This window comes from Schistocerca americana, chromosome 1 (assembly GCF_021461395.2).
Source record: "Schistocerca americana isolate TAMUIC-IGC-003095 chromosome 1, iqSchAmer2.1, whole genome shotgun sequence".
Lineage (NCBI taxonomy): Eukaryota > Metazoa > Arthropoda > Insecta > Orthoptera > Acrididae > Schistocerca > Schistocerca americana.
Genome location: NC_060119.1, coordinates 1,111,294,566 through 1,111,306,608, shown reverse-complemented (window position 1 = coordinate 1,111,306,608; position 12,043 = coordinate 1,111,294,566). Strand labels below are relative to the sequence as shown.

At 43.3% G+C, this 12,043-nt stretch overlaps 1 protein-coding gene across 2 annotated transcripts in view; it reads right to left on the bottom strand.

Annotated features, from left to right (window-relative positions):
* LOC124550757 (caspase-1-like) overlaps positions 1–12,043 on the bottom strand; it is a 189,675-nt gene that overhangs the window by 140,923 nt on the left and 36,709 nt on the right. The gene's annotated exons all lie outside the window — the stretch shown is intronic.

Sequence of the window (12,043 nt, the reverse complement as noted above, 5' to 3'; positions counted from 1 at the left end):
AAGAGAGGTAAGAAAGTAAGAGGAAGGTTATGTTGCTAGGTAGCAGCCGTGGAAGAGGTGTGGGCCAGATTTTGCTGGAAAAATTACGTGACAGGTACCAGGTCACAAACTTTTTCAAGCCAAGTGCATGTCTTAGCCAGGTGGTAGAGGATATAGGTTCTTTGTGCAACATATAGAATCATGTTCTTGCCAACTTAAACTGAAGGAGGGCTCTTTTATAATTGTAACAGTATATATGTCCCCTTCAGTCAACGTTCATTTATTCCTGGAAAACTTGGACGCCTTGTTGTGCTATCTGTCAGATAGGGCAAAGCAAATTATTATTTGTGGGGACTTCAATGTTGATTCACTGAAAGAGTGTAATAGGACGAATGACCTGGAAGTCTTGCTCGGTACCTTCAATTTGACATCTGTCATTGATTTTCCTACTCGGGTAGTAAAGGACAGCAGCACATTGATAGATAACACTTTTATAGACCAAGATAAGTTTAAAAACGTAAATTCTTGTCCTTTTGAGAATGGCCTTTGTGATCATGGTGCTCAGCTAGTTACATTATATGACAAGGCTCCATTCAGTAATTCAAAACTAGACTCCAAAATTGTGCGTTCAATTAATGGCTCAACACTTAGAAATGTTAGGGAAAATCTTCAGCATTTAGACTGGGATGAGGTGTACAAGGTACCTGATGGTAATTTAAAATACAACTTATTTCATGATACATTTGTAAAAGAATTTGAAAACTGTTTCCCCAAGAAAGTAGTTAAATCTAATTATAAGAAACCATGGAAGAAACCTTGGTTTACTAAAGGAATAAAAATATCTTGTAACCACAAAAGGAAACTGTATCTAACAACAAGAAAGAGTAATGACCCAGAAACAGTCAAATATTATAGCAATTACTGTGCCACATTAAGAAAGGTTATTAAAAAGTCCAAAAGCATGTGCATCATCTCTGACATTAATACCTCTGATAACAAAATCAAAACAATTTGGAATATTATTAGAAGGGAGACAGGGCAACCAAGAGTATAGGATGACGGCATTACCATCAAAGCGAATGGAAATTTGACAAACAACAAGCCGGAAGTCGAAAACATTTTCAATAATCATTTTTTAAATGTTGCAGCAAAACTAGGATCTAAATGTTCATTAGAAGAAGCAAGGCAGTTAATGGAAGAGGCCTCACCAACACAATTTGATACAATTGAAATTCCACCCACCTCTCCTTCTGAAATTAGGAAGATAATAAACTCTCTCAAGAATAAAAGCTGGCATGGAATTGATGGCATTTCCAGCAGGATAATAAAAGCTTGTTCCCAAGAGATAAGTGGGATTCTTAGCCACATATGTAATAGCTCTCCGAAGCAAGGTATTTTCCCAGATAGACTGAAGTATGCCATTGTTAAGCCACTGCATAAAAAAGGGGATACGTCTGATGTCAACAACTATCACCCAATCTCTCTTCTGACTGCCTTACCCAAAATTCTTGTAAAAGTAATGTATTGTACAGTAGCTTCACACCTTTGTAAAAATAAAGTTTTAACAAAATGTCAGTTTGGTTTCTAGAAAGGTTTTTCAACGGGAAATGCTATATATACTTTTACCAATGAAATATTAAATGCTCTGAGTAACCGAAAGTCACCTGTTGGGATTTCTTGTGATCTTTCAAAGGCTTCTGATTATGTAAATCATGGAATAATTCTAGATAAGCTCAAGTACTAAGTTATGAACAGGACAGCGCTCAAATGGTTTAAATCATACCTAACTGGAAGAGTGCAGAAAGTTGAAATACGCAGTTCACATAATGCGCAAAAAACTGGTGATTTCTCAAACTGGGGAACAATCAAGAACGGGGTGCCGCAAGGTTCGGTCTTGGGTCCTCTGCTGTTCTTAATATATATGTTAATGAATTGCCATTCTATATTCACAAAGATGCAAAGCTGATACTTTTTGCCGATGATACAAGTATAGCTATCACACCCGACAGACAAGAATTAACTGGTGAAATTGTAATCGATGTTTTTCAGAAAATCATTAAGTGGTTCTCTGCAAATGGGCTCTCATTAAACTTTGCCAAAACACAGTATATACAGTTCTACACAGTAAATGGAATGACACCATTAATAAATATAGACTTTGATCAGAAATCGGTAGCTAAGGTAGAATATTCCAAATGTCTAGGTGTATGCATTGATGAGGGGTTGAACAGGAAAAAACACACTAAAGATCTGCTGAAATGGCAGGCCGATGTGGCCGGGCGGTTCTAGGCACTTCAGTCTGGAACCGCGCGACCGCTACGGTCTCAGGTTCGAATCCTGCCTCAGGCATGGATGTGTGTGATTGTCCTTAGGTTAGTTAGGTTTAAGTAGTTCTAAGTTCTAGGGGACTGATGACCTCAGATGTTAAGTCCTATAGTGCTCAGAGCCATTTGAACCATTTTTTTCTGCTGAAATGTTTGAGTTCAGCAACTTATGCTATTAGGGTCATTGCAAATTTTGGCGATATACATCTCAGTAAATTAGCTTACCACGCCTATTTTCATTCTCTGCTTTCTTATGGCATCATATTCTGGGGTAACTCATCATTGAGTAAAAGAGCATTCATTCCACAAAAGTGTGTAATCAGAATAATTGCTGGAGGTCATCCAAGATCATCCTGCAGACACTTATTTAAAGAGCTAGGGATCTTCACTGCAGCCTCACAATATTTATATTCACTTATGAAATTTGTTATTAACAATCCGAACGAATTCGAAAGTAATAGCAGTGTACGTGGCTACAACACTAGCAGAAAGGATGATCTTCACTACTCGAGGTTAAATCTAACTTTGGCTCAGAAGGGGGTAAATTATGCTGCCACAAAAGTCTTTGGTCACTTGCCTAATAGCATCAAAAGTCTGACAGATAGCCATGTAGCATTTAAAAAGAAATTAAAAGAATTTGTGAATGGCAACTCCTTCTACTCATTAGATGAATTTTTGGATGTAGTAAGTGGGTAATTTCCCCACCCCCCACAAAAAAAATAATTAAGTGTCATGTAATATTTTGTGTAATGTAATATCTTGTATAGACACCTTTTATTAACCTGATACGTTCCACATCATTATGAAGCATCATATTCATGATCTATGGAACAAGTACTAATCTAATCTAATCTAATCTCAGCACATGTGTGAAAGACAAACGTACATTTTAGAATAAGAGGCTCTCCACACCTAAAGCACTGAAAGGTGGAAACACACACCACATTTGCAAACCACCTAAAATAGCAGAATTGCTACCCTGCTTGCAGAAAAACGCCAGTAAGCAATACTTATAATTCATAGACAGCTAATGCTCATCTACCACAACCCGAGAAAGATCTACTACAATAACTGGAACGTAAGACACAGTGCACCACCCTTTTCACTTGAACAAATTATTTTTTGAGTTTATAATTTATGCCTAAAATTTCAAATGAAGAGTTTGCCTACTTGTGGTTTCAATGAAGTTGCGATTTCAGTCCGTACATTCCGAGATATATCCCGATTATGATCTTTCTCATCTTCAGGATCCCTCAGACTCCTTGTGGCATTCTGCCCACTCATTTCTTACAGGGTACCTAAAGAATGTTGCCTTCTCGGATAGCTATACAATTCAGGCAAATAACATTAATCGTTGTTACTGGATTACTATAGCGAAGATTGACAATGCGTAACTTTGGATTTAAAAGAACGTGTCGCAAGCGATGGGCGACAAGCGAACAATCAGTGTCCTTCTCTATACACTATGTCCGTACAAGCAATGGATATGAATCACTAATAATTGAAATAGTAGTGCTCTCCTAGAGCCAGCCTAGTATTGTGCGACCGAGGCTGACAGGAGCGGTGCTTATACACTAGATTCTCGCGAATCTGGTCCTCAGTATTCCGGCCTCTCAGTAATCCGGCGCACATCCAAGAACACGTGTACAATGAATTACCGTGCGCAACACTACTTAGTTAAACAATGCTTTATATATAGTATCTGAAATTGTAGGTTTCTTTACAGTTCAGAATCATGTCTTCTAAATGGAAACACGTTACGCTAGACCTCAAGCAGAAACTCGAAATTTTAGATAACTTAAATCGAGGTTCTTCGCAGAAAACCATTGTTGCTGAGTTCAGTGTTGGACGAGGGACTATTTATGACATAAAAAGGAAAGAAAATGGTATTCGACAATACTCAACACAAACAGAGAGTGACTTGGGAAAACAGAAAGTTATGCAAAAGAGTGAGAATGAAGAACTGGACATAGCTGTTTATAGATGGTTCATGCAACAACGCAGTAAAGGAATTCCAGTCAGTGGCCCGACTATATAGGAAAAAGCAGCTGCATTTAACAAACAACTTTGCAGTAGTAACTTGTTTGCAGAGAGCGAAGGTTGGCCATCAAACTGGAAGAAAAAACGACATGGCTTTCGGTAGCTGACAGTCACCAGGGAAATTCGATCACCTAAAGATAAGGATCCTGATGAGATTGTAAGCAAGATGCGGAAGATAACAGAGGAAGAAGATTTCACTGCTGATGCCTTGTATAATGCTGATGAAACAGGACTCTTTTACAAGACACTTCCTTCAAAAACATTAGCTGCCAGGAACGAGAAGGAAGGTCGTGGTTACAAGCAACAGAAACAGCACGTAATATTAATGGCGTGTTGTAATGCAAATGGGAGTCATAAACTACCGCCTATGGTGATTGGAAAATCCCAACACCCACGTTGTTTTGAACACACTGACTGTACTCTACCAGTGCAATATTGCGGCTCAGAAGAAAGCATGTATGGACAGACAAATACACTCCTGGAAATTGAAATAAGAACACCGTGAATTCATTGTCCCAGGAAGGGGAAACTTTATTGACACATTCCTGGGGTCAGATACATCACATGATCACACTGACAGAACCACAGGCACATAGACACAGGCAACAGAGCATGCACAATGTCGGCACTAGTACAGTGTATATCCACCTTTCGCAGCAATGCAGGCTGCTATTCTCCCATGGAGACGATCGTAGAGATGCTGGATGTAGTCCTGTGGAACGGCTTGCCATGCCATTTCCACCTGGCGCCTCTGTTGGACCAGCGTTCGTGCTGGACGTGCAGACCGCGTGAGACGACGCTTCATCCAGTCCCAAACATGCTCAATGGGGGACAGATCCGGAGATCTTGCTGGCCAGGGTAGTTGACTTACACCTTCTAGAGCACGTTGGGTGGCACGGGATACATGCGGACGTGCATTGTCCTGTTGGAACAGCAAGGTCCCTTGCCGGTCTAGGAATGGTAGAACGATGGGTTCGATGACGGTTTGGATGTACCGTGCACTATTCAGTGTCCCCTCGACGATCACCAGTGTAGGAGATCGTTCCCCACACCATGATACCGGGTGTTGGCCCTGTGTGCCTCGGTCGTATGCAGTCCTGATTGTGGCGCTCACCTGCACGGCGCCAAACACGCATACGACCATCATTGACACCAAGGCAGAAGCGACTCTCATCGCTGAAGACGACACGTCTCCATTCGTCCCTCCATTCACGCCTGTCGCGACACCACTGGAGGCGGGCTGCACGATGTTGGGGCGTGAGCGGAAGACGGCCTAACGGTGTGCGGGACCGTAGCCCAGCTTCATGGAGACGGTTGCGAATGGTCCTCGCCGATACTCCAGGAGCAACAGTGTCCATAATTTGCTGGGAAGTGGCGGTGCGGTCCCCTACGGCACTGCGTAGGATCCTACGGTCTTGGCGTGCATCCGTGCGTCGCTGCGGTCCGGTCCCAGGTCGACGGGCACGTGCACCTTCCGCCGACCACTGGCGACAACATCGATGTACTGTGGAGACCTCACGCCCCACGTGTTGAGCAATTCGGCGGTACGTCCACCCGGCCTCCCGCATGCCCACTATACGCCCTCGCTCAAAGTCCGTCAACTGCACATACGGTTCACGTCCACGCTGTCGCGGCATGCTACCAGTGTTAAAGACTGCGATGGAGCTCCGTATGCCACGGAAAACTGGCTGACACTGACGGCGGCGGTGCACAAATGCTGCGCAGCTAGCGCCATTCGACGGCCAACACCGCGGTTCCTGGTGTGTCCGCTGTGCCGTGCGTGTGATCATTGCTTGTACAGCCCTCTCGCAGTGTCCGGAGCAAGTATGGTGGGTCTGACACACCGGTGTCAATGTGTTCTTTTTTCCATTTTCAGGAGTGTATTCTCTCGGTGGTTCCATGAAACGTTTGTACCAGCAGTGAGAAAAGAGCTAATGAAGAAAAAAAAGCTTCCACTGAAAGCTATCCTTATAACTGACAAACCTCCCAGTCACCCTTCAGATGTTTCTCTACAATCCGATGGTATACAAGCACTCTTTCTCTCACCCAATCTGACAGCCCTAATTCAACCTATGGACCAGGGAATTTAGGAATCAATTAAACGTGAACGAAAGTGAAAACGACTCTATCGAGACTATGCTGAAGGCATGGAAAGCAATTAACATATGAGATGTTGTTTTCCAAGCAACCGAAGCATGGGATAAAGTGGAGAGTTTTACAATAACGAAGAGCTGGAGAAAATTGTGGCCATCCATTGATGCCGAATTGGATCCAGTAGTGAGTGACAGCGATGAGCCAGTCAATTCGTAATTTGTACACTGACATGTTCCACAACCTTCCAGGAGGAGGAGAAATTAATGATGAAGATGTTACTAAGTGGCTGAATGAGGAAATCTGTGATGAGGACCAAACTTTAACATACGAAAAAATAATCAAAAGCGTGCAAGAAAGTAATGATGAAAGTAATGAAGCAGAGGACACAGGAGGAGAGAGCATGAAGATTTCTCACACTGCTGGTGCTGAAGCTGCCGACGTCTTCCTGGAGTACAATATGCAACAACCAAATACATGCAGTACCAATGTAATGTCTGTAAAGCGGTTGGGTGACAACGTATGCCACCGTCACGCATCATCATTGTGACAGTTAAAAATTAGGGACATGTTTCACAGTGAGTGATACGACTGTATAATTATGTACAGTAAGCACTCAAGGATTAAGTTTTCTTTGAAAATTAATGTATTTTTGGATTTAATAAAGTATATCCTTTATGTTTTAAAACTGTATCCTTCGTTTACTAAAGTACAGTACACTATATCTCCTGTTGTTGTTGTGGTCTTCAGTCCAGAGAATGGTTTGATGCAACTCTCCATGCTACTCTATCCTGTGCAAGCTTCTTCATCTCCCAGTACCTACTGAAACCTACATCCTTCTGAATCTGTTTAGTGTATTCATCTCTTGGTCTCCCTCTACGATTTTTACCCTCCATGCTGCCCTCCAATACTAAATTGGTGATCCCTTGATGCCTCAGAATATGCCCTACCAACCGAACCCTTCTTCTAGTCAAGTTGTACCGCAAATTTCACTTCTCTCCAATTCTATTCAATACCTCCTCATTAGTTATGTGATCTACCCATTTAATCTTCAGCATTCTTCTGTAGCACCACATTTCGAAAGCTACTATTCTCTTCTTGTCTAAACTATTTATCGTCCACGTTTCACTTCCATACATCGCTGCACTCCATACAAATACTTTCAGAAACGACTTCCTGACACTTAAATCTATACATCTACATCTACATTTATACTCCACAAGCCACCCAACGGTGTGTGGCAGAGGGCACTATACGTGCCACTGTCATTACCTCCCTTTCCTGTTCCAGTCCCGTATTGTTCGCGGGAAGAACGACTGCCGGAAAGCCTCCGTGGATGCTCGAATTTCTATAATTTTACATTCGTGATCTCCTCGGGAGGTATAAGTAAGGGGAAGCAATATATTTGATACCTCATCCAGAAACGCACCCTCTCGAAACCTGGACAGCAAGCTACAACGCAATGCAGAGCGCCTGTCTTGCAGAGTCTGCCACATGAGTTTGCTAAACATCTCCGTAACGCTATCACGCTTACCAAATAACCCTGTGACGAAACGCGCCACTCTTCGTTGGATCTTGTCTATCTCCTCCGTCAACCCGATCTGGTACGGATCCCACACTGATGAGCAATACTCAAGTATAGGTCGAACAAGTGTTTTGCAAGCCACCTCCTTTGTTGATGGACTACATTTTCTAAGGACTCTCCCAATGAATCTCAACCTGATACCTGCCTTACCAACAATTAATTTTATATTATCATTCCACATCAAATTGTTCCCCACACATACTACCATACATTTTAAAGAAGTAACTGCTACCAGTGTTTGTTCCGCTATCATATAATCATACAATAAAGGATCCTTCTTTCTATGTATTCGCTATACATTATATTTGTCTATGTTAAGGGTCAGTTGCCACTCCCTGCAGCAAGTGCCTATCCGCTGCAGATCTTCCTGCATTTTGCTACAATTTTCTAATGCTGCAACTTCTCTGTATACTACAGCATCATCCACGAAAAGCAGCATGGAACTTCCGACACTATCTACTAGGTCATTTATAAATATTGTGAAAAGCAATGGTCCCGTAACACTCCCCTGAGGTTACTTTAATGTCTCTCCACTGAGAACAACATGCTGTGTTCTGTTTGCTAAAAACTCTTCAATCCAGATATTCCTTAGGTTCTTACTTTGTTTATCAGACGACAGCGCGGAACTGTATCAAACGCCTTCCAGAAGTCAAGGAAAATAGCATCTACCTGGGAGCCTGTATTTAATAATGAACAAATAAAGCGAGTTGTGTCTCACATGATCGCTGTTTCCGGAATCCATGTTGATTCCTACAGAGTACATTCTGGGTTTCCAGGAACGACATGATACGCAAGCAAAAAACATGTTCTAAAATTCTACAACAGATCGACGTCAGAGATATAGGTCTATAGTTTTGCGCATCTACTCGATGACCCATCTTGTAGACTGGGACTACCTGTGCTCTTTTCCAATCATTTGGAAAGTTCCGTTTGTCTAGAGACTTGCGGTACACGGGTGTTAGAAGGGGGCAAGTTCTTTCGCGTACTCTGTGTAGAATCGAATTGGTATCCCGTCAAGTCCAGTGGACTTTCAAGGGGGGGAAGTTCTTTCGTGTACTCTGTGTAAAATCGAATTGGTATCCCGTCATGTCCAGTGGACTTTCCTCTCTTGAGTGATTCCAGTTGCTTTTCTATTCCGTGGACACTTATTTCGATGTCAGCCATTTTTTCGTTTGTGCAAGGATTTAGAGAAGGAACTGCAGCACTGTCTTCCTCTGTGAAACAGCTTTGGAAAAAGGTGTTTAGTATTTCAGCTTTACGCGTGTCATACCCTGTTTCAATGCCATCATCATCCCAGAGTTTCTGGATACGCTGTTTCGATCCACTTACTGATTTAACGTAAGACCAGAACTTCCTAGGATTTTCTGTCAAGTCTGGACATAGAATTTTACTTTCGAATTCACTGAACGCTTCACGCATAGCTCTCCTTAAGCTAACTTTGACATCGTTTAGCTTCTGTTTGTCCGAGAGGTTTTGGCTGCGTTTAAACTTGGAGTGAAGCTCTCTTTGCTTTCGCAGAAGTTTCCTAACTTTGTCGTTGAACCACGGTGGGTTTTTCCCGTCCCTCACAGTTTTACTCGGCATGTACCTGTCTAAAACGCATTTTACGATTGCTTTGAACTTTTTCCATAAAAACTCAACATTGTCAGTGTCGGAACAGAAATTTTCGTTTTGATCTGTTAGGTAGTCTGAAATCTGCCTTCTATTACTCTTGCTAAACAGATAAACCTTCCTCCCTTTTTTTATATTCCTATTAACTTCCATATTCAGGGATGCTGCAACGGCCTTATGATCACTGATTCCCTGTTCTGCGCTTACAGAGTCGAAAAGTTCGGGTCTGTTTGTTATCAGTAGGTCCAAGATGTTATCTCCACGAGTCAGTTCTTTGTTTAATTGCATTTTTGGATAGTGCACTCAGTATAATGTCACTCGATGCTCTGTCCCTACCACCCGTCCTAAACATTTGAGTGTCCCAGTCTATATCTGGTAAATTGAAATCTCCACCTACGACTATAACATGCTAAGAAAATTTATGTGAAATGTATTCCAGATTTTCTCTCAGTTGTTCTGCCACTAATGCTGCTGAGTCGGGAGGTCGGTAAAAGGAGCCAATTATAACCTAGCTCGGTTGTTGAGTGTAACCTCTACCCATAATAATTCACAGGAACTATCCACTTCTACTTCACTACAGGATAAACTACTACTAACAGCGCCAAACACGCCACCAATGGCTGCATGCAATCTATCCTTTCTAAATACCATCTGTGCCTTTGTAAAAATTTTGGCAGAATTTATCTCTGGCTTCAGCCAACTTTCCGTACCAATAACGATTTCAGCTTCGGTACTTTCTATCAGCGCTTGAAGTTCCAGTACTTTACCATCGCAGCTTCGACAGTTTACAATTACAATACAATTGCTACTTGGTCCCCGTATGTCCTGACTTTGCCCCGCACCCTTTGAGGCTGTTGCCCTTCCTGTACTAGCCCAAGGCCATCTAACCTAAAAAACTGCCTAGTCCACACCACACAACCCCTGCTACCCATGTAGCCGCCTGCTGTGTGTAGTGGACTCCTGACCTATCCAGCGGAACCCGAAACCCCACCAATCTATGGCGCAAGTCGAGGAATCTGCAGCCCACGCGGTCACAGAACCGTCTCAGCCTCTGATTCAGACCCTCTACTCGGCTCTGTACCAAAGGTCCGCAGTCAGTCCTGTCGACGATGCTGCAGATGGTGAGCTCTGCTTTCATCCCGCTAGCGAGACTGGCAGTCTTCACCAAATCAGATAGCCGCCGGAAGCCAGAGAGGATTTCCTCCGATCCATAGCAACAAACATAATTGGTGCCGGCTTGAGCGACCACCTGCAGATGAGTGCACCCTGTACCCTTCATGGCATCTGGAAGGACCCTTTCCACATCTGGATAGACTCCCCCCAGTTTGCACACGGAGTTCACATTGGTTTTCTTCCCCTCTCTTGCTGCCATATCCCTAAGGGGCCCCATTACGCGCCTGACATTGGAGCCCACAACTACCACTAAGCCCACCCTCTGCGACCGCCCGGATCTTGCAGACTGAGGGGCAACCTCTGGAACAGGACAAGCAGCCATGTCTGGCCGAAGATAAGTATCAGCCGGAGACAGAGCCTGAAACCGGTTCATCAGATGACAAACTGGAGAGGCCTTCCGTTCAGCTCTCCGGAATGTCTTTCGCCCCCTGCCACACCTCGAGACGACCTCCCACTCTACCACGCGTGAGGGGTCAGCCTCAGTATGGGCAGTATCCCGGGCAGCCACAGCCATAGTCCGATTGGGGAATGCGTGGGACGAGCTGGCCGTCCCCGACAAACCCCCATCTGGACCCCCACAGTAATGCCCATTGGCAACAGCCTGAAGCTCTGTGACCGAAGCCAACACTGCCTGAAGTTGGAAGCGAAGGGATGCGACTCAGCCTGCATCCGAACACAGCAGTTGCAGTCCCTATCCAAGCTAAAAGGTGTTGTGCAAAGAATGTCTGAACTAATCTACAGTGAGCACAAACAATTCGACACAAAATTTAAACGGTTATTAAAATACAAGATTGCCTAGTAAATGCAGTAATGCTGCTACTTGCGCACTGCTGACACACTGCTCGGCGGTGGAAGGAGACTACGCGATTTCACACTATTCAGGTACTAAAATGCGATGCTACAACTCCCAAATACTATAATAAGCCCGAAATTTATGAATTAAACAATGCAAGTACCAAAAACATGCAAAGAAATTAAGAATTATACTATGTAACGAGTAAGTCAGCTAAGAGTATACGACTTGCTGCTGGCAGCTGCTTATCCAACGGCGGCAGGGAGCACACTGGCTGTGACCAACCGACACTGGCCGTTCAAAACAAAAACAGAAGACAGACGACTACGCGATTTTACACTATTCAGGTACTAAAGCGTGATGCTACAACTCTCAAATACTATAATATGCCCAAAATTTATGAATTAAGCAATGCAAGTAGCCAAAAACACGCAAAGAAATTAAGAA